Raw genomic sequence first — 11,620 nt, 5'->3', positions numbered from 1 at the left:
ACATGTGCATAAGTTGAGATCACAACAAGCAAGCAAATAAATTATGAAAACATATTAAATTAAGCATGAATCATCCTCCATGTTGGTTTCCCCTAATTCTCCATTAACCCTAGTTAAGGAAATTATTCACTCATTATCAAGTTTAACATGTTAACAAGGTTGTCAATCATATTAACAAAACAAAACATGATGAATAAATGAAGATGATTAACAATAATTAAAAAGGGATTAAGAGAATTATACCTAATGATAATTCCAAAATAATAATGCAAAGAATAATAGAAGTACTTGTTTATTGATGGAAGGATGTCAATCTCCCAATAAACCCAAATAATCTTCAATTACCCAAAATAAAAGATGAACAATAGAGAAATTAAGGAAATGATATTTGTATTAATACTTGATTAGAAGTTGATTACAAGATTAAAGAGAAATTAGAATAATATAAACTACACTAAATATTGATAAGAAGAACATGATAATCTAATTAGCCTAATGGGGTATTTATAGTGGGGATTAGGTGCACAAATTAGGGTTAATAAGGGCTTAAATGACGATTAAGTCCTTGAGGAATCGCTCCTCTCAAGAAAAGATGCGGGTCTCCTTTTAGCTAGTCTTTCAAAAATATGCGCATCTCGAATGAAGAAAGAAGGGGGCGTGTTTCTCTGGAGGATAATCCGAGCGTCCAAGGGTTTGGACGGGCGGATTGGGGAGCTTCTGGACGAGCGGCCTGGCAGCTTGGACGAGCGTCCTGGGGAGCTTCTGGACGGGCGTCCCGAGGGGTGAGACGAGCGGATCTTAGCTCAGCTTCCATTTCTTCTTTTCTTCTTTCAACAATCCTCCGGGATTTTGTCGGGAATGTAAGGATCTTTTTCATCATTGCCCATCTACTACATTATGTACAAAGGCCTTCTAGTCTTGTCTTCTCTTTGATGCTTCATCATTAGATTCGATCAATTTAGCTCTATTTTGCCATGAAAATGCAAGGTTTGCACTCCTCTCCTACCAAGGAAACAAAACCTCAAAGAATATGCAAAACTAAGGACTAAAGATAGTAAATGACCCAATTATACACTAAAAAGCATAGGAACAAGGCTAATTCGGGGACTAAATATGCTCAAATATTGATCACATCAAATATCCCCAAACCGAACCTTTGCTCGTCCCGAGTAAAGAGGTAACAAAACTAGGACCCTTATTTAAATTATCCTACTAATATAGCCGATATGAGACATTTAGCGGGTCTCACTCCGCCCCTTAAACTCACAACAAGACAACCATGAGGTAGGATGCCTTCTTACAAGGCAAGGTGGGTCTTGTTAAAATGGCGACACATCCAATCATTAAAGCACACAAAATCAAGTAATGGATGCATCTACAAAAAGAATAGCCACTTTCCTCATCTAAGTGGCGGAAATTATCTAAAGGGGAAGCAATTCAAAGGTACACACTCCTTCATAGATATGGTTTCTTCAAACTACTAAGCCTAGAAGGATACCAATAAATCACCTCCAAGTTGTGTCAAGCTAGGGTACCTTTATCCCCAATCGTTAAATGCTTTTGTCAAGAATAGACTCCCTATGGTGTTAGAAACACTGGAGGATTACAAAATTCTTCTCTTTGCCTAGACAAGAAGAAGGGTCGTCCCCTCTCTACCATGCACAAAAGTGTATATGATGGAAAAGGGATCAATAGTATTTGAGTTTCATATGGGAGTTTGCTTTGTTGTTGTTCCCCCCCCCAATTTTTTGTGGCATTTGACATTTTGAGAACATTTTCTTTTTTTGCCATTTCTTTTGATGTTTGGCTTTTCAATACTTGACAACTTTCAACTTTCGCATTTTCTTTTGAATATTTTCAAAGTCACCCCAATTAGTAACGAGAGTGCCTTATATTTGAAGCATAGGAGTCTATTTTTGCTCCTCTTTTCTTTTGATGCATTTTGCAAAATTTTTGGCTTTTCATTTCATTTCTTGAACTCAAATTTGAATAATTTTTGTTCCCATTCTCTTTGATGATAAAATTTATGGTAGAATATGGATGAATGATGGTTTCATGGTTTCAAGGGTCACCTTGGAATAAACGGTAGCCAAGGAGTTATCACACCACAAGGTACTCTTGACTAGGCCTTAATCCATGGGTCAAAGGATACTAGCATGACACATCCTAGAGTGTTTTACAAGTATTCTAACAAGCAAAGTCTTAAGAAGAAAAAGCATCTACTAGGGCCTATATACACTTGTCAACCTTCCCAAATAGACGGTTTCACAAAATTTTTCCTAAATGCAACTACATGCCATGATGCAACTAACATATATACATCCTAATGCATATGCTTCTACCAACTAATATGCCAAATAATCTAAATGAAAAAGAGAAACATAAAGAGGAAAAAGGAGATTGGAAAGATCATACCATGCGGTCTTCAATATCCTCATGTCTCGGATGTGGCGTATTTAATCAATTTGAACAAGGATGAACAAACACAACATATACAAACAATATATACAAGACTACACTATAAAGGAAATGAACTTGTTTTTGGATTTTCAATTTTTCAATTTTTTTGAATTTTTCGAAATTTTGATTTTTTTTGGATTTTGAATAAAAGTCAAGTTAGAATTTCCCATCCCCACACTAGTATGGACATTGTCCTTAATGGCCAATACGATAGGAAATTATGCAATGAATATGCATGATTTCTAAACTAAATGCAAACTATACTAAGCTACACTACATGATGCATGTGTTTTTGTTATGGTGGAGAGCATAATTTAAATTAGCTCCCAATGCATATGCATGGACTTCCCCAAACCAAAATAGACATTATTTCTAATGTCATGAATTTCGGGGGAGTTTATGCACATGGAATGCAATGCATGAAACTAAAGATTGTCATTTTGGATTTTACAAGTAGGGAACAATAATAATGAACACCTTAATGAAGCCAAGGTGTTAGTCCTCCAATGTTGCTAGCACTCCACAAAATGATCAAGATAAAATAAAAATAAGAGAAGTAGACAAACCATAAGGGACGTGTAAGAATGTAGGTGCCTCCAAAGTTTGCTAATCCTCACCCATCGTATCATCATCATCATCATCTTCGTCTCTCGAGGCATCGTCAACTTCTATTGATGTGGAATCATGTCCACTCTCACTTTCACTTGCTTGTTCTTCTTCACTTTCCTCTTCCTCCTCTTGGACTTCTTCTTCTTGAACCCCTTCTTCTTCTCCTCCTTCTTGGTCACCACCCTCTTCAACAATCATCTCCTCTCCACCCGGTCTACCACCACTAGGAATCCTAGGAAAGAATACTTCCCTATCCGCCCAACTAGGCAAAGGACAAGACGAATCAAGAAGTTCTTGCCTAGCTAGATGTAGGAGGGGAGGATATTGGGCCTTGTAAGCATCCACTCTATCATTGTAAGCTTGCTTGTGTATTTCCCTCATGAGTAGTGTCAAGTAATCATTTCCCACGTCGACATCCTTGGGTTTGAACTCGTGTTATTCAAATGGGTAAGGTGGGGTGATAATGGAGGAGGAGGGCTCTTTAATTTCGCCCCTTTGTTGTTGAATGATATACTCGGTCTCTTCGGAGAGTGGGGGAAGGTAGTTCGGTCGGTGAACATTCAATCGACAAATTTTGGAAGGAAAGATGAAGGATCTAGCTTCATTTGTTAACCACCCATATTTGTTGTCAAGAGTGTCGTGCTTGACCCACTTGAACTTGTGAATCATGGTGTCCATATCAACAAGATGACCTCCTTTAACCGGCACATAAGTGATGTTTTTGTTGAAATCTCGGTTAAAATGCTTAGCCAAATGGGTAACTAGTCCTCCATTGACAATAAAGGCGGTGTCTTCTTTGCCACAATCGACATTAAGCCATCGTTCAACCAAAAGTCTTAGAGCATTGTATGGCTTGGTAAATTCCCTCCCAATGTTCAAGGCCGACTCAAGAAGAATACAATCGAGTTTGGTAAGATGATTTGTGTCATTTCTAGATATCAAAGTATTCCCAATGACCTTATGCCATACTCTAATGCCCGGATGGTGGACTAAGAGAGCACGACAATCATGAAAGCATATGAATTTCTTTCCGGAAATTGCCATCTAAAGAGGAGCGGGGTCATACTTGATAGGAGTCTTTGTAAATTTCGGGTTATCACTAAGGCCTAATATCTTACCCAACTCTCCATAAGTTATGCGTCTATCAACATTTTCAAGACGAAACTCAATGTTGGTTCGAGTCTCCACCCTTGTGAATTTCAAGGAACTTAAAAATTCCAAGGCGAGGGAGGGGTAGGTCAATTCTTTTATTGTAAACAATTTACCCAATCCCATAGACTTAAAGAAGGTTTTGGTTTGTTCAAGAACACCCAATTTTGACAATGCATCTTCACAAATAAACTTAGTAGGCATGATGGTTTTTTTTAGCAAAGAGAATGAATTTCTCCCTATGAGAGTCGGAAGTGAAAGTTACCTCCGGATAATTGGATAATTGTTCAATGACCGGAGTTGTTGATGTTGTAGTTTCCATAGGGGGATCTTGTTGTTGAACCTCCAACCTTGCCTCATGGACTACCAATGCCTTTGACAATTGTTTTGCTTGAAGAGCTAGTTGTCTTTTGGAAAGTGTCTTCTTTTAGGGTGCCTTGTTGCCTCCTTTAGTTCTTGCCATTCTCCTTTGCTTGATTACACCAATGAAAGATTGAAATCTTCAATTTTTAGTGATACCCAAATCGATCTAGGATGAATGAATGTTGTTTTGTTTCCTAAAAATCGACTCAAAAGTTGAAGATTTTGGTGTTTGAATTACTTGTTTTTGCAAAAGGAGTGATTAATTTTTGTTGTGAGGAAGTTTGGATTTGATTTGGTTGAGGAAATTTGATTTTGTTGATGGAGAGGATGAGGGTTTTTTGGATTTTTAGGTTTTGGGTAGTGTTTGCATGTTGAAGAAATGAGAATGAATGGGAGAAAAAGGGTTTTAAATCACCCGTTGTTTTTGAAAATGCAGTGGAGGACAAGCGGACCAGGTGCCGGGACGCTCAGATTCCTCAATGTTTGGCTCAGGAAAAGACACCACAGGACGAGTTTCTTTCTGGAAAGACGAGCGGATTCTTTGTGGAGTGACGAGCGTCTTTCTAGGTGGACGCTCGGATTCCTTTACAGAGAAAATCCCAGGATTTTTGCTGCAAAAAGACGAGCGTCTTTTATGAAGGACGACCGTCCAAAATGAGACGAGCGGATTCTAAGCTGAGACGCTCGGATTCTTTTTCAGACCAGATTTTTGTATTCTGCAGCTCTACCAGACGAGCGTCTGGTTACTTTGGACGCTCGGGTTCTTCAGGATGAGCGGATTGTCCATTTGGCCGCTCGGATTCTTCCTTGACCACACGGATTCAGGTCCATCTGTGGGTACTTCATAACCCGTGTCATTTTCATTCTTCAAATCTCGTGTTCTTCATTGTAGGGGCACTACAAAGGCATGAATAGCCTAGGTAATTGCTATCCCCACACTAAGGTAAAGCACTACACATCAATAAAATCATAAGTCTCTCCCTCACTTTTCTCAAAATGATGAATGTCTTGATCAAAGCACAAAAATATAAATCCAAAAATGACAAAAAATGCAATGTAATAATTGAAATGCAAGTTAGGGAGTTAGAATATTTACAAATGGTGGTTTAGGGAGGACTCCACCAAACTCTCATCCAATGTGAGATGTCAAGGGGGCATGTTCAAGGTGTTGTTGATGTTACTCAACACCTTGAAGAAATAGTCGAAAGCTTGCTCATTATCATGATAACGGTCCTCAATAGATTTTTGCACTTGTTGTTCTCCATGATGGTCTTGGTTCATAGCATTACCAATGTAGGGATTGAATATCTCTTCAAATTCATCATCCCAAACACCGCAAACTTCGTCTACTTGATCATTAAACATTTCTTGAGTTGATGGAGACAACTCTCCTTCTTTCTTGACTTGGCCAATGAGGCCATCTTCTTCACTTGTCATGGGTGAGCTTTTAAAGGCCTCATTGTTGCTATTTCCTTGCTCTTTTGATGAAGCATCATCCACTTTATTTTTCCATTGAAATTCCAACTTCTTCCTATCATCCTTCCGGCTATAGTGATCAACCATAAAACATGGCTCATACAATCGGAGAGCTCTCATGGTCTTGTCAAGATTGAAAGTGATGGTTTCATCTCCCACTTCAAGGGTGAGCTCTCCATGCTTCACATCGATCACCGCTCCCACGGTGTGCAATAAAGGTCTTCCTAAGATAATAGGAATGTTGGAGCCTTCTTCCATCTCAACAATAACGAAATCCACCGGGATGAAGAATTTTCCAATTCTCACGGGAACATCTTCCCATACCCCTAAAGGTGTCTTTGTTGATCTATCCGCCATTTGAAGCGTGATGTTGGTACATTTGAGTTCTCCCATTCCTAGCCTCTTGCTAACCGAATATGGCATGACACTAACACTTGCCCCAAGGTCACATAAAGCTTTGTTGATTGTAGTGTCACCGTACCAATAGTGCATGGAATGGAGAAACTTCCCGGATCCTTGAGTTTTGGAAGTGAACTCCCTTGAAGGATGGCGCTACTCACCTTAGTGAAGGCAATAGTCTCAAGCTTCCGGATTGATTTCTTCTTCGTAAGGATGTCCTTCATGTACTTCGCATAGGCCGGAATGTGATTGATCAATTCCGTGAAGGGAATCGAGACTTCCAAATTCTTTACAATTTACATGAATTTTCCAAGTTGGTCATCAAACTGAGGCTTAGCTTGACGACTCGGGAATGGAAGTCTAATTACAATGGGCTCCTTCTCTTTGGCCTTTTCTTCACTTTTCTTTGAAACTTCTTGATTGGTGGTTTCTTCTTCCCTAGAGTTTTGCACAACTCTTTCCTTGTCACTAGCTTCCACAACTTCATCCTCAACTTGCCTCTTTGGTCCTTCATATCTCGACCACTCCTCAAGTGAATGGCACTAACCGTTTCATGTCTTGGGGGGATTACTTTGAGGTGGTAATTGCCCCTTTTGTCTTTGAGAGCTTGAAGATGCTAGTTGGGTTATTTGAGTTTCCAACATTTTTATGTGGGCTAGGATGTTGTTGATGGTGATGTCTTTTGCTTGGCTATCTTTTTGCATTTGAGTGAAAAATTCTTGTTGATTTTTTTGCATTTGGAGGACCGCTTTTTGAACATCAAAACCTTGGTCACTTTGCTGATTGTATGGAGTTTGATTTTGATAAACTTGGTTTTGGTTGAAGAAGGGTCTTTGATTTTGATTTCTCATGGGAGGTGGGGTGTATGTTGGTTGAGGGTTTTGAACATTTTGGCTTTTGTATGAGAGATTTGGGAGGAATTTGGTGTTTTCATTGTAATAGTTGGAATAAGGGGTACCACTTTTGTATGCTTGAAAAGCATTCACTTGCTCATTTATTCCCCTACATTCACTTTGGTCATGTCCCAAAGTTCCACAATTCTCACATATCCCACTTGGGATTGATGAAGATACCACCATGGCATTACCATGATGCTTTGGTGATTTTGGGGCTTCTTCAAGCTTAGCCATAGCTTTTTCAAACTTCAAATTGATGGTATCAATATGAGCACTAAGTTGAGCACCCAATTGAGTAATAGAGTCCACTTCATGCTTTCCTCCTCTAGTAGCCTTGCGAGGTCTACTATATTGTGAATTATGGACCCCCATTTCCTCAATCTTGTTCCAAGTTTGATTATCGTCAATTTCGGTGAACATACCATTTGATCCCATGTTGAGAATGTTTCTTGAGTCTTCATAAAGACAATTCTAAAATTGTTGTACCATAACCACTCGCTAAGTCCATGATGAGGACATGAGCGACAAATTCCTTTGAATCGCTCCCAAGCTTCATACAAAGATTCTTCGTCCCTTTGCTTAAAACCCGTAATTTGAGATCTTAGCATGTTAGTCTTTTCCGGAGGGTAGAATTTTTTGTAGAAAGCTAGAGCCAACTTCTTCCAAGAGTCAATTCCAAGAGTAGCCTTATCAAGGCTCTTCAACCATTGTTTCGCGGTACCAATTAGAGAAAAAGGAAATAAGACCTATCGAATTTGGTCTTGAGTCACTCCGGTTTGTGAAATCGCATCACAATAGTCACAAAAAGTCTCCATGTGGGAATGAAGGTCTTCACTAGGTATCCCCCCAAATTGGCTTCTTTCGAATAATTGGATAAATGCGGATTTTGCAATGAAATTTCCGGTTAAATGTTGTGGTGTGGGAGTACCATTGGGTAGGTTCTGCTCGGTTGGTACGGAATGTGATGAAAACTTAGGCATTGTGGGGTGGTTGTTTGATTGATTTTGTGTTGGGTTCTCCTCACCTTCTCTTGCAAAAGGGTTGATGAACTCAATAGTATTTGGTTGAATATCTACAACCACACCAATACCTCTCAAAGTATTTCTAGCAAGTCTTCTATTGGTTGTCAAAGTCCTTTCAATTTTGTGATCAATGGGTAACAAGTTACCTTGTGATCTTCTAGACATGCAAAATATCAAACAACTCGAAAACAATTAGAACAAACCTTGAGGAGTTTTACTTCCCCAAGGCAAAGAAAGACACAACTAATAACAATCAAAGAAAATCAAATCAAGTTAACACCGTCCCCGGCAACGGCGCCATTTTTGGTCGATCGCTTTCTCAGCTTAGATTTCGGTTACTTGTCGTTAGGAGCACCTAGACCAAAACTATATTTATAACTTCACAAACAAATCTAATACTAGTAAAGAGTAAGTAAAGGTCGGATCCCAAGGGACGGGTATTGATGTAGGATTTTCGATTGCAAGCAGTGGTGTCTAGGGGTGTCACAATTTAGGTTGAGATAAGAAGATCACAAAACTAAATAACAATAAAAGTAAACAAGCAAGATGACTAAAATGAGATGTAAACAATTGATGAAAAGCACTAGGGTGTCATGAGTTCATAGGGGATTCATGGGAATTGATCATACAAACATATTCTCAAATTATAAGCAAGCAATTATTATTGTTATAGGATCGAGTTGGTTTATATCTTACAATCCTAGGAAGGTTTGGGTCCCGGAGCCGAATCGATTAGATTGTACAACACCTACAAGTCGACTTAATCCTCCCTACTCAACTATATGCATGGTCTAATGAGACTCGAGTTGGTTTATGTCTTACAAGTCTCATTGAAAAGGTAAGTGATGGGTAAAAAATGCAAGGATTCATAGGCTCGCATTTCATCAAACATAACATGTGCATAAGTTGACATCACAACAAGCAAGCAAATAAGTTATGAAAACATATTAAATTAAGCATGAATCATCCCCCATGTTGGTTTCCCCTAATTCCTTATTAACCCTAGTTAAGGAAACTACTCACTCATTATCAAGTTTAACATGTTAACAAGGTTGTCAATCATATTAACAAAGAAAAACATGATAAATAAATGAAGATGATTAACAATAATTAAAAAGGGGTTAAGAGAATTATACTTAATGATAATTCCAAAATAATAATGCAAAGAATAATAGAAGTACTTGATTATTGATGGAAGGTTGTCAATCTCCCAATAAACCCAAATAATCTTCAATTACCCAAAATAAAAGATGAACAATAGAGAAATTAAGAAAATGAGATTTATATTAATACTTTATTAGAAGTTGATTACAAGATTAAAGAGAAATTAGAATAATATAAACTACACTAAAGATTGATAAGAAGAACATGATAATCTAATTAGCCTAATGGGGTATTTATAGTGGGGATTAGGTGCACAAATTAGGGTTAATAAGGGCTTAAATGACGATTAAGTCCTTGAGGTCCTCTCAAGAAAAGATGCGGGTCTCCTTTTAGCTAGTCTTTCAAAAATATGCGCATCTCAAATGAAGAAAGAAGGGGGCGTGTTTCTCTGGAGGTTAATCCGAGCGTCCAAGGGTCGGGACGGGCGGATTGGGGAGCTTCTGGACGAGCGGTCTTGCAGCTTGGACGAGCGTCCTGGGGAGCTTCTGGACGGGCGTCCCGAGGGGTGAGACGAGCGGATCTTAGCTCAGCTTCCATTTCTTCTTTTCTTCTTTTCTTCTTTCAACAATCCTCCGGGATTTTGTCGGGGATGCAAGGATCTTTTTCATCATTGCCCATCTACTACATTATGTACAAAGGCCTTCTAGTCTTGTCTTCTCTTTGATGCTGGGTCATTAGATTCGATCAATTTAGCTCTATTTTGCCATGAAAATGCAAGGTTTGCACTCCTCTCCTACCAAGGAAACAAAACCTCAAAGAATATGCAAAACAAAGGACTAAAGATAGTAAATGACCCAATTATGCACTAAAAAGTATAGGAACGAGGCTAATTCGGGGATTAAATATGCCAAATATTGATCACATCAGTCACTCAGTCTCACTGCGCCCCCCGAAAGTATTTTCTTGACCAGGTATGGCCCGGCCCAGTTGGGTTTGAATTTTCCCCTTAGATCGACGGGCAACGGTGCTCGAACTGACTTGAGGACCATGTCGCCCTCCTTGATGTTCCTGGTTTTAACCTTCTTGTTGAATTCCCGTTGTATACATCGTTGGTATAGCTGGACGTTGTGCAAAGCGTTGAGCCGCTGCTCGTCTAGAAGAGTGAGTTGTTCGTACCTTCGACGGGTCCATTCCGCCTCAGGGACCTGACTCTCCAGTAGGATGCGTAGAGAAGGGACCTCTAACTCTACCGGTTTAACTACCTCCATACCGTATGCTAGGTAGAAGGGTGTGGCGCCTGTCGGTGTTTGGATGGAGGTTCGATATCCCCAGAGTGCGAATGGGAGCTTACTCGACCAATCGCGGTAGTTGTCTTGCATTTTCTTGCTAATGGTGACAAGAGTTTTGTTAGCTGCCTCCATCTCTCCGTTGGTTTGGGGACGGTAGGGGGATGATCAATGTCGTTTGATCTTGTATTTGTCCAGCAAGGCCTGAGTTTCCGCCCGGAAGTGAGAGCCTTGATCGGTAATGATTTCATGGGGTACCCCATATCGGCAGATGATGTTGTTTTGGATGAACTTGTCTACTTGTTTGGCGATCAAGACTGTATATGACTGTGCTTCCACCCATTTGGTGAAATAGCCGATGGCGACAAGTACGAAGCAATGCCCCTTAGTGCCCATCGGGTTGACTTTCCCGATGATGTCGATGCCCCTGGTTGAGAAAGGCCAGGGTGATGTCATGGTGTATAAAAGGGATCGTGGTTTGTGTTATATGTTGGCGAATATTTGGCAGTTGTGGCAATTTTTGACGTAGTTGCGGCAATCGGCTTCCATGGTGGTCCAATAGTAACCTAACCGCATGATTTTTCGGGTAAGCATCATTGCGCTCATGTGAGGGCTACATTCTCCGTCGTGGACCTCTCCCATGACTTTTTGGGCTTTGTGATGGTCAATGCAAAGGAGGAGAATCCCCTGGGGTGTTCTTTTGTATAGTTGATCTTGGTTTATCATGAACTGTGATGCAAGTAAACGGACGGCTCTTTGTTCTCTTGGATCAGAGTTGGGAGGGAATTCATTTTTGGTTTTGTAGTTGAGGATGGTGACAGGGCAGTCGTATACCTATCAAAAATAATCAAGTGGC

The 11,620-nt window shown here is 39.8% G+C and overlaps 1 non-coding gene across 1 annotated transcript; it reads left to right on the top strand.

The window, feature by feature from the left end:
• Positions 1-7,853: 7,853 nt before the first annotated feature.
• Positions 7,854-7,960, top strand: LOC141634625 (small nucleolar RNA R71). Its single transcript, XR_012539352.1, has one exon. It is a non-coding gene; the product is annotated as a small nucleolar RNA R71 (small nucleolar RNA).
• The last annotated feature ends 3,660 nt before the right edge of the window (positions 7,961-11,620 follow it).

Source organism: Silene latifolia, chromosome Y (assembly GCF_048544455.1).
Source record: "Silene latifolia isolate original U9 population chromosome Y, ASM4854445v1, whole genome shotgun sequence".
Taxonomy (NCBI): Eukaryota; Viridiplantae; Streptophyta; class Magnoliopsida; order Caryophyllales; family Caryophyllaceae; genus Silene; species Silene latifolia.
The sequence above is the reverse complement of the archived record's forward strand: the minus strand, read 5'-3'. Positions and strand labels throughout refer to the sequence as shown.